The sequence below is a fragment of the Pteropus alecto genome, unplaced genomic scaffold (genome assembly GCF_000325575.1).
Source record: "Pteropus alecto unplaced genomic scaffold, ASM32557v1 scaffold150, whole genome shotgun sequence".
Lineage (NCBI taxonomy): Eukaryota > Metazoa > Chordata > Mammalia > Chiroptera > Pteropodidae > Pteropus > Pteropus alecto.
In genome coordinates, this window is record NW_006429686.1 from 589,692 (window position 1) to 602,061 (window position 12,370).

A 12,370-nucleotide genomic window follows, 5' to 3' on the forward strand; every position below is an offset into this window, starting at 1 on the left:
TGTTAGACTTTTGCCATCCAGATATTTTGTGAACATGGCAACAATCTGCTCCTGAATCAGAGAAATTAAAATGGGTATACCATGTCTATAAATTAAATGAATATTCAAGGCTATGGGAAAACCAAGATGACCACTTTATTCTTACAGGCTCCTTGGAAAATTGCATTTATTGATTTTACATTCGTTCATGCATCATAGTGTATTTAAACTGGACTTCATTCAACTTTCGCTTAGTATATTTTCTGCATGGGTTGAAGACTTCTCATGCTTCAAGGCTGTTAACTCTCACAGTGGCAAAGAAACTGTTAGAAAATGTGTTTCCCACTTGGATTATTCCTTCCAAGTGCTCACTTAAGGCTATTTACATAGTCCTACCATATGCTATGGGATGGAGGTTCAGGATCTGTCACTGTTCTACTTCCTGACCTCTGTGAAATGAGTTCATTATATTGATGACATAGTGTTAACCTGTTAAGATTTCCTTCTGTTACAGAAAACTTTGCAGACTTTACTAGACAACCTACAACAGAGGAAATGGGCAGTGAATCCAAAAAAAATTCAAGGCCCAGCCACCACGGAAAAAATTTGGGGGTTGTGTGGTTGGGTAATATCCATGTGTCCCTGATGCTGTCACAGAAAATATACAAGCGTAGCCCATGCAAAGAAATATGAAGAGGCTTTTGTGGGAATTCTGGGGTATTGGGGAACTTTTGTATCCCATTTAGCACAATGCCTTCATCTATTATACCACTAAGAAGGGACATATATAGGATTGGTGAGCTAAACAGCAGGTTGCCTTTGAAAAAGCGGAACTACTGGTCAAACAGATAAAGCTCTTGGAATCTAACAGGCTGGGCTGACATTTGAATTAGATGTTTCAGAAATCCTAGAAGGCACAGGCTGGGCATTAGGGCAAAAACAGCAAAAGAAGTGAGTTTCCCTTGGATTTTGATCCCAATTGTAGTAGAGATCAGATACATCCTGATAGAACACCCAGTTATAGTAAGAACTTCTCTTTCTTTCATGGAGTGGATCAACAACATGTTCCACCAAATGGTCTCTGCCATGGCTCGGACTCCTACATTGACTAAATGGCATGCTACCTACATCAGAGGAGTACTCTGTCAAATAGTCCTCTGTCCCTAGAGATGCAAAAACTATTGGCTGTGTTGAATATATAGAACCTCCAAATGCTCCTGTTCCTATCCCTGTGTCAGCCCCTGCAACCTACAGGGGAAATTCTGGTTGGTACTTTGTATACCAATGGCTCTAACTTGTGTAATCTACTCACCTGGATACTGGTTGCCTTTCAATCATCCACTGATACTATTTGGATAGAAACAGAAACATATCACAGCTGCCATGGACTGAGTTAAGAATGGTCTGGTTGATAATCACACATGAACCTTTGCCTCTGACGCCGTGTATTGACAGCTGGCCCATTCTAAAAAGATTGACTCTATGGCTTCGACAAAGGGGAACAGACGGGTGTATGATCATGAGAAAACATTTATGGGGATAAAGGATTTGAAAAAAATATTTGAGTTTGCTTGTAAGAGACCGAGACAGATCTTGTTGTTTTTTATTTTCCTACCCATGAGGGGACTGCTTCTCCAGGTAATCAAAAAGCAGATGCCTTGGCAAAATATGCACTTTAGAAACTGACCCATCGTGGACACCACGGATTGAGTACTTTGGAAAAGTGGGCAATGTAGTGTCCTGGTTGGATGGCACATAACTAAATAAGAGGTGCTAGAGCTTAAGCTAAAAGCAGTGGCTCTGGAGTCAGCAAAGGCCTCACTTCTAGTCTGTCTGTTTGTTGAAGCTCCCAACCAGTAAGGGACTGGAAAATTGAACACATAGCCCCTCAGCCCTTGAGTGAGGGCTCTAAATATTCTCTGCTGTGTGTTGACACTGCCTCTGTTTTAACTCAAGCCTTCACATGTTGGTGGGTTAATCAGGCTGCTAACATAAAGGAATTAAAAAAGTTAAGTACTATATAGTAACTGAGGGAGGTCACATTTCAAAGGACATAATATACAAAAATGGGCAAAATAACACAATATTAAATGGAGATTCTGACTCCTCTATAACCCACAAGCAGCTGGGCTGATAAAAAAAATAGTGTCCTTAGGTAACAAGCAACAGATAGACTAACTACTGAATAATCTACCTTGGATGAGTGGACAAAGGTGCTTTCCCAAGCATTAATAAATTTAAATGATCAACCTGTGAAGCCTATTGCCCCATATACCAGATTAGAAACTCAGACTGAGCACGCATTATTGTAAAGATGTGGAAAACAAAGGATACAGGAATAGTCCTGATGCTTGCCATGGACCAAAGAACTATGATAATGTGGGCACTAAGCCTTACTGTTCCTGGAATGGAGATCATTTGTTGAAATCTCCAGGGGGATGTTCCACCAGGATGAGTCAGTTACTTTACTCTCTTGGGTGGGGAGGAACTGCTCAGCCTCCAGTGGGACCTTGTCATCCTAATACAATCAGAACCCTGTCATCCTAATGCAGTTTGGACCCATGGAGATGTGCCATACCTGGACTGGTACACACATAGTTGAAAGAAAGGAGAAGATCTGGCATATTTCTCCCCCTATTCACCTCCTTATGCCAGAAAACACCACCTCCCCTGGCCAACATATATGATTTATACAGCCTGGCCAGATTCTCAAGGCCACAGCTACATTAACATCTAAAGATGAAACTGTGAGTGTCATACTTATAGAAGGAGAAGAAGGAGAAGACCTCCCAAATGCAAGCCCCGAGTAAATATTTGTCTTTCTGACCTTATATTTCCGTTTTTCCTTTGGTATCCAGTTACAGAGGGCACCTGTGTCATCATCCAAAATGAATGTTGTGTTTTTCATACCAGATGAACCTACTAATGTTTCCACTTTGTTAGCACATATGAAAGCTCAAATAAATACCTTAAGTGAGCCAATCTCAAGTCTAGGCAACCCATGTCCTAGGGAGCATGGTGAAAAAAATCATTAATACTTGGATTTCTTGTTTTAATTTGACTTTTTTCATTCATGTGTGTATATTGTTGCTGTGAACTGTGTCACCAGTGTGATTGGTTGGGAACCAAACAAAAAAAAAAAAAGAGCCTTTGACCACTCAAGGCAACTTGTGGATAAGTGGCATGTAAGATTGTAAGAGTCTGTCACAAGGAGTGGAGTGTGGCTATTCCATGAGGAGTCTGCTGCCAGTCTTGCCAGCTAGATTCTGTCTAGAACAGAGATTGCTTCCTGGTAATCCCCTCAGAGACTGCCTGATCAATCCCTCTGTACCCTACAGTATGCTGCTTACTGTTGGATCTTGGTGCAGGCTGTTGCCTTGCCTTGGGCAAGCATGTAAGGCATTTTCCCCTTATTTGGGGCAGATAACTCCCCAGTACCTCTGTCCATCCTGTCTTGTCTTATGTAACCTCTTTGCACTTGCCATGCAGTACATAGGATATACATGTTGTCACCATGCCATTGCCAGAGACGAACTTTGTATAACACTGGAGTTATTAGCCTCTTCCTACAGTCTCTCAGCCCTGGGAAATTTTACATAACATCCCTAAATTAACTCAAAATAGATCAAAGACATCAATACAAGACTTTAAACTATAAACTTCTAAAAACAAGTAGAAGCTACTTGACATGGCCTTGGCCATATTTTTTTTTTTTTTGATATGACACTAAAAACACAAGCGATATAGGCAAAAATAAATAAGCAGAACTATCAAACCAATAAGCTTCTTCACAAGAAATAAAACAATCAACAAAATAAAAAGGCGGCCTGTGGAATAGGAGAAAATATTTTCAAATCATCTCTCTGATAAGGGGTAAATATTCAAAATACATAAGGAACTCATATAACTCAGTAACAAAACAAAAACAACAAAAATTCCAATTAAAAAAAATGGACAGAAGAGCTGAATAGACATTTTTCCAAAGAAGATATACAAATTGCCAACAAGTAAATAAAAAGGTCCTTGGTGTCACTAATCGTCAGGGAAATGCAAATCAAAACCACAATGAGGTATCATCTCACACATTTTTGAATGTTTATCATAAAAATTAGGGATGACACAGGATGTTGAATATGTATAGAAAAGCAAATCTATGTGCCCTGTTGGTGAGAATGTAAATTAGTACAGCCACTATGAAAGACATTATGGACCTTCCTCAAAAATCTTAAAAAAATAGAACAACTATATGATCCAGGAATTCCACTTCTGAATATATAGCAAAAGGAAATGAAATCGGGCTATTATATGCACTTCCATGTTTGTTGCAGCATTGTTCTCAATGGGCAGGAGGTGAGAACAATCGGAATATCCATTGACAGATGAATGTATACAATGGAATATTATTCAGCCATGAGAAAGAAGTAAGTCCTGTCATTTGAGACAACATGGGTGGACCTTTAGGGCATTTTCCAAAGCAAAGCTAGATAGAGAAAGACAAATACTGTAATATCACTTACATGTGGAATATAAAAAAGCTGAACTCATAGAAAGAGAGTAGAATCACAGTTGCCAGGAGCAGTTGTGTGGGAGAAATGTGGAGATGTTGGTCAAAGGGTATGAACTTCTAAAACGGAGGTGAATAAGTTCTGGGAATCTAATGAATAGTATTATGATTATAATTAACAATATTGTATTATATATTTGAAAGTCACTGAGAGTAAATCTTAAATGTTTTCACCATATAAAGAAGTAGTAATGATGTGACTTGATGGAGTTGTTAGCTATCACCACAGTGATAACTACAGTGCAATACATCAGTGTATCTAGCCAACATATTGAACATTTTAAACTTATACAATCCTATATGTCAATTATATGTCAACAAAGCTGGAAAAAACTGTCAAGGTCATCAAACAAGGAAAATATAAGAAACTGTCATAGCTAAGAGGAGTCTAAGGAGACACAGCAACTAAATGTAATGCAGTATTCTTGTTGGCACCCTGGAACAGAAAAAGAGCATTAGGTATAAACTAAGCAAATTTGAATAAGGTATGAACTTTAATCAATAATAATAAATCAAGACTGACTCATTAATTGTAACAAATATACGATTATTAAGATGTTAATAATGGGGACATTGAGTGTGGGGCATATGGGATCTTTCCATACAAATTTTCAATGTTTATGTAAATCTAAAAGTATTCTAAAATTCAAAAGATATTTTAAAACAACACAAGTTTGTGAAATGAATTTTAATAGCATATTTTATTAAACCTACTTATCCAAAATATTATCATTTCAACCTGTGATCAATATAAAATATTTGCTAATAAGATGTCATGCTAAGTCTTTGAAATCAAGTGTCTTTTAAAGTTACAGTACATATTAATTTGCATTCTAAATTTTCATTGAAAATGTTCACCTGTATTTAGTTAAGCTGTATAAAACTTACAAAAATGTTAGAATCATTTGACAAGAATTTTACAGTAATCATAAAATGCTTCAGCAGTTATAAATTTTCTTTAAATAAATAAAAAAATAGAAAATCTTAGCAAAGAGACAAATTTTACAAAAAATAATCAAATAGAAATTATATAAAATAAAATCTTAGAAATAAAAATAAAACACTCTGGATGGGCTCAAGAGTAAAGTGGAGATGATAGGGATAGAATCAGTAAGCTTGAGTAAACATCAATAGAATTTACCTAATTTGAACAATAGAAAGAAAGTAGACTAAATAAGAAGAAATGAATATCATCTCAAGGATCTGTGGGAAAATAACAGAGAGCTAACATTTGTACAATCAGGGCACCAGGAAAGGAGAGAGAGAGAGAGTGGTATGGAAAGGAATACAAAGAAATAATAACTGAAAACATCTTAAATATGTTGAAAGACATAAGCCTAAATACTCAAGAATCTGCTGAAACTCAAAATTATTAAATCTAGAGAGATACCTACTAAAAGACACAGCATAATATTAATATTATGAAAACAAAAGGCAAAGGAAAAATCTTGAAAGCAGGGAGAGGGAAAAAACATTGCTGATGGAATTGCATCAACTAGAATGAGAGCAGATTTTTCATCTAATACCTTAGAGTCAAAAGAAAGTGGCACATGTTTTCCAAGTGCTGAAAGAAAAAAAAAAAGCTGTCAGTTTTGTATTCTACATCCTGAAAAATTATTCTTCAGGAATGAAGTTAGAAATAAATTCATTTTAGGATTAAAGAAAATGAAAAGAATTGATCTGTAGAAGACTTACACTTAAAGACTGGTGAAGCAGAAAGGAAATGATACAAGAAGGAATGTGGTGACTCAGGAAAGAAGACTAAAAGGAAAGAGCAGAAACGTTATGATACAATAAACTGTCTCCTCCCTCATGAGTTGTATAAATTATAATATTTCCATATCATTATATAAATGATAAGTGGTTTATATATCATCATATATAAATGATAATTGAAAAGATTACAATACCATTTGATACAGAAGTCAATGATATTTTATTTACTTATTTTATTTTTTTATTAAGTTTTTGGGGTAAACAATGATGTTTTAAAATGAGGAAGGTAAAGGAACCTAAATGGCAGTAAGATTTTCACATTTTTACTTCAAATGGTCAAATGCTGATATTAGTAGGCTGTGATAAGTCATATAAGTATAAACACCCTGTGTAACCACTACAAGCATTATACAAAGCAATATGCTAAAAATAATTATAAATAAATTAATATGGAATTCTAATAATATTCAAGTAACACACAGGAAGGCAAGAGGAAACAGAAGAAAGAAAACTAGAGGAAACAAAAAAATTACAGAATTAGGTGTAACATATTATAGCATCAAATTTTTACATTAGAAACAAATAAAGGTCTCAAATTAATAATCTAAGTTCCTACCTCAAGGGAATAGAAAAGGAAGAGCAAAATAAATCCATAGCAAACCGAATAAAGAGAATAACAAAGATAAGAGTAAGAAGCAATGAAAGTAAAAATTGAAACACTATATGAAAAATCAACAAAACAATGACATGGTTTTCAAAAAGCAGATAAAATTGATAAACCTCTAATAAGATAGACAAAAATTAAGAGATAAAAGACACAAATCACCACTACCAAGATTTAGGCAAGGAATATCACTAAAGATTCTGCAGTCATTAAAATGATAATGGAATACTACAAACGACTTAGAAAAATTTTACCATTCCTCAAAAATAATAAACTACCGATTGCAGCAAGATGGCAGAGTAGATAAATTCTGTGCTTGCCTCCTCCCATGACCACATTAAAATTATAACTAAAATATAAAACTATCAACTTGCAGAATCATCATAAAACTAGCTGAACAGAAGTCCTATAACTAAGGATATAAAGAAGAAACCATATCAAGATGGGTAGGTGTGCGGAGATGTAAAAAAGATTGCTTTCATATCCATGTATGGTGGTTAAGAATTGGGAGGAATATCTCGGCTGTGGAAGTCACCCTGGAGGAGCTAGGGGCCCAACCTTCACACCAGGCACTACAGCCTGGAGCACCAGTGCCAAGAAGAGGAGCCCCCACAACATTTGGCTGTAAAAAAAAAGTGGGAATGAAAAGATGCTGGAAACCTAAACATCCTCTTAAGGGCCCATGCACAGACTCTCTTGCTCAAAGGCACTCACCTTAGGCTCCGAAGGAGAGACTGTGACTTGGGAGGTGCCAGAGACATAAAGGAAAAGACTGAGTTATGTGGCTTCAGGGCAAGGACTGAAGGGACAGGCACCATTGTCCCTGTGTTGAGCCCTCATCCCATGCAGTCTGTACACAGATGCCATATTTCCTGTGTTGACGCCTCCTCCAGCATGGCCAAATCTGAATCTGCATTGGCCTTGTGAACTCTGTTTGCTCTACTCTAAGACTCCACCCCACCCAATCTTAGGCTCTTTCAGAGATGGGCAGCCAGCTCCAGGCAGCATACCTCAGGAGGCTCTTAAAGCAGCAAACAGCCAGTCTCAGCTTGTGTGCCACAGGAGGCATTTTTACCTACTGTCAGCCAGCTCTGACCCATGCTGCAGTCTTTTCTGGATAACTTTCAAGAGTCTATGAGCACCAGGTGGGCAGCGGCTGGCCTCAGTGGGCTCAGAGACTTTTGAGTGGCTCCAGGCTCAGCACTGGCACCAAACCTGAATCTGCATTAACCTGGTGAACACAATTCATTTCACTTTTGCGACTTCCTGAGTCCTCACCCCACCCAACTCAGACTCCTGGAGGCTCTTTCCGGGGCCGAACCTTACCAGCAGGCAATAAGCAGCAACAGACCTTGGGGTGAGCATTTTACTGAGTTGCCTCAGGCATGGTGCTGATGGAAGCTGTCCTTGGATAGCAGTGTGGCCTCTCCCATGTGTATCCAGGTCCAATACAGGCAGCAGCTAACCTCAAATCTCTTTATAGCTCATATAAGGTAGCCCTGGGATGGTCAGAGCAGTGGCTGATATTGGTCTGCATGGAAGTACCAATTAAGAGGCCCCAGAACACAAATGGTGGGCAGGCTTCAGAAAAAAGAGAATACCACTTGATTAAGCCATAATTGGCACATTCAAAGAGCACCTGAGCTCACTGGGGCAAATCCCACTCCCTGAGGTCAGCCCCCACACAGCAGCTCATATACTGTGGTCATGGCCAATCCACACAGCCAGTTAATTGAGGGTAAATCCCACTCACTGATGTGCAATCAAGGCTCAACTACACCAGGGGGGCACATACAAGCCACACGAGGACCACTCCTGGAGCAACCAGATCAAGTGAACAGGGAGATTGCACCATTGGGCACTATACAGTACCTACTACATTAGGCCACCTGGCTAAGACTGGGAGATGTAGCAGATCTATCTAATACATAGAAACAAACACAGAGTGGCAGTCAAAATGAGGAGACAAAGAAACGTCCCAAATGAAAAAGCAAGAAAAAACTCAGGGAAAAAAGTACATAAAATGGAGACAAGCAATCTATCAGATATAGTGTTTAAAACACTAGTTAGAAGGGTGCTTGAGAAACTTAGTGAGAACTTCAACAAAGAAATAGTAAGTATCAAAAACGACGTGAAACCATAAAAAAGAACCAGTTAGAAATGAAGACTACACTAAAAGGAATCTATAGCAGATTAGATAAAGCAGAAGATTGAATCAGCAATTTTGATGTCAAAGTAGCAGAAAACAACCAATTGGAACAGCAAAAAGTGAAGATAGTTTAAGGGACCTCTGGGATAACATCAAGCATACTAAAGTTTACATCGTAAGGGAACAAGAAGGAGAAGAGGGAGAGTAATAAACTGAGGATCCATTTGAAGAAATAATGACTGAAACTGTCTCTAACCTGGTGAAGAAAATAGACCTACAAGTCCAGGAAACACAAAGAGTCCCAAATAAAAAGAATCCTACAGGCCCAACCAAGACACATCATAATTAAAACGCCAAAAGTTAAAGAAAAAGGAAGAATCCTAAAATCAGCAAGAGAAAGACAGCTAGTTACTTACAAGGGTTTCCCTTGGACTGACAACTTATTTTTAAACAGAAACTATGCAGGCAAGAAGGATTTGGCACAAAATATTCAAAGTGATAAAAAGAAAGAACCTACAACCAAAATTACTCTACTCAGCAAATCTATTATTTGGACTTGAAGAAGAGATAAAGAGTTTCTAGAAAAGAAAAAGCTAAAGGAGTTCATCACTGCCAAACCAGTATTACAAAAAATGTTAAAGGAACTTATTAAAGAAAAATAAAAAAAACCCATAAATATGAAATATGAGTAATAAAATGGCAATAACTATGTACCTATCAATAATCATTTAAATGTAAATGTATTAAATACTCCATTCAAAAGGTATAAAGTAGTTGAATGGATAAGAAAACAAGACCTATACATGTGCTGTCTATAAGAGACCCACTTTAGTTCAAAAGACACACAGACTTAAAGTAAAGAGATGGAAAAAGACATTTTATGAGACAAAAAAGGCTTTAAGATAAAGGCTATAATAAGAGACAAAGATGAACATTACATGATAATAAAGTGACCAATCCTTATAAACATTTATGCATTCAACATAAGAGCACTTAAATGTATAAAGCAAATATTAACTGGCATAAAGGAAGAAATCAATAGTAATACAGTCATATTAGGAGACTTTAACATCCCATGGACACAAATGGACAGATCTGTAAAGAAAATCAATGAGGAAACAGTGCCCTTAAATGATACACAAGACCAGATAGCTTTAACTAATATTTTTAGAGCATTTCACTCCAACACAGCAGAATATACATTCTTTTCAAGTGCACATGGAACATTTTCCAAGATAGACCACATGTTAGGCCACAAAACAAGTTTTAGTAAATTTACGAAGATTGAAATAATATCACACATCTGCTCTGACCACACTGGTATGAAACTAGAAATCAATTACAAAGAAAAAAAAATTGAAAAACATGCAAACATATGAAAGCTAAATAACATGCTACTAAACACTAAATGGATTAACAATTAAATTAAGGAGGAAATTGAAAATTACCTTAGACAAATAAAAATGAAAACACGATAACCCAAAATCTACGAGACACAGCAAAAGCAGTCCTAAGAGAAAAATTCATAGCAATACAGGCTTACCTCAAGAAATAAGAAAAAATTCTCAAGTAAACAATCTAACCTTACACTAAAAGGAACTACAAAAACAAACAAACATAAAAAAACAGCAAGCAAAGTCAAAAGTGAGTAGAAAGAAGGAAATAGTAAAGATCGGAGCAGAAATAAATAAAATAGAATTGAAAAAAAAATGAAAAAAACAATGAAACCAAGAGCTTTTCTTTGAAAAGATATACAAAACTGATAAGCCTTTAACTGGACCTATCATTAAGAAAAGAGAAGACACGAAAAATAAAATAAAAAATGAAAATGAGAAGCGACAATAGACATCACAGAAATACAAAGAATTATAAGAAAATATGATGAACAATTATATGCCAACAAATTGGACAATATGAAAGAAATGAATAAATCCCTAGAAACATACAATCTTCTAAGACTAAGTCAAGAAACAACAAAAAATCTGAATAGATCCATTACTATAAGCAAAATTGAGTCAGTAATCAGAAAACTCACAATAAACAAAAGTCCTGGACCAGATGACTTCATAGGTAAATTTTACCAAACATTCAAAGAAGAATTCACACCTATCTTTCTCAAGTTATCCATAAAAATTAAAGAGAAGGAAAAGCTCTGAAGCTCATTTTCTGAGGCCACCATTATTCTTATTTCAAAATCAGACAAAGATATTACAAAAAAATTACAGTCCTGTGTCTCTAATGAACATAGATGCAAAAATTCTCAACAAATTATTAGCGAACCAAATTCAGAAATACTTTAAAAAGATCATACACTATGATGAAGTAGGATTTATTCCTAGAATGCAAGGTTGGTACAATATCCTCAAATTAATTAACAAAATGAAAGATAAAACATAACATATCAGTAGATGTAGAAAACACATTTATTAAAATCAAGCATCCATTTATAACTCTCAGCAAAGTGGAAATAGAGGGAACATACCTCGACATTATAAAGACCATATATAACAAACTCACAGCTAACATCATACTCAACAAGGAAAAGCTAGAAGTGCTTCCCCAAGGTCAGGAACAAGACAAGGAGGTCCACGTTCACCACTTTTCTTCAACAAAGTATTGGAAGTCCTAGCCTCAGCAATCAGACAAGAAAAAGAAAGAAAAGGTATTCAAACTGGACAAGAGGAAGTAAAACAATCATTATTTGCAGATTACATGATACTATATATAGAGAACCTTAACAATACCACACACACAAAAAACACTATTAGAACTCATAAATAAATTCAGAAAAGTAGCAGGATACAAAATTAATATTCAGAAATCAGTTGCATTTTGATTTAACCATCAGTTGCATTTTTATATAGCAATAACAAACTATCAGAAAGAAAACTTAAGAAAACAATTTCATTTAAAACTGCATCAAAAAAACAAAATACCTAGAAATTAATTTAACCAAGGAGGTAAAAGATATTTTTTTTTGAAAAATAATAAAACTTTGAAGAAGATACAAATAAATGGAAAGCATATACCATGCTCATAGACAGGAAGAATTAACATTGTTAAAATGTCCATACTATCCAAAGCGATCTATAGATTTAATGCAATCCTTATCAAAACATCAATGGCTTTTTTTTCACAAATCTAGAACAAATAATCCTAAAATTTATATGGAACCACAAAAGACCCTGAATACCACAGCAATCTTGAGAAAGAAGAACAAAATTGGAGGTATAATGTTATGTGATATCAAATTTACTATAAGTCTATAGTAATTAAAACAGCGTGGTACTGGCACATA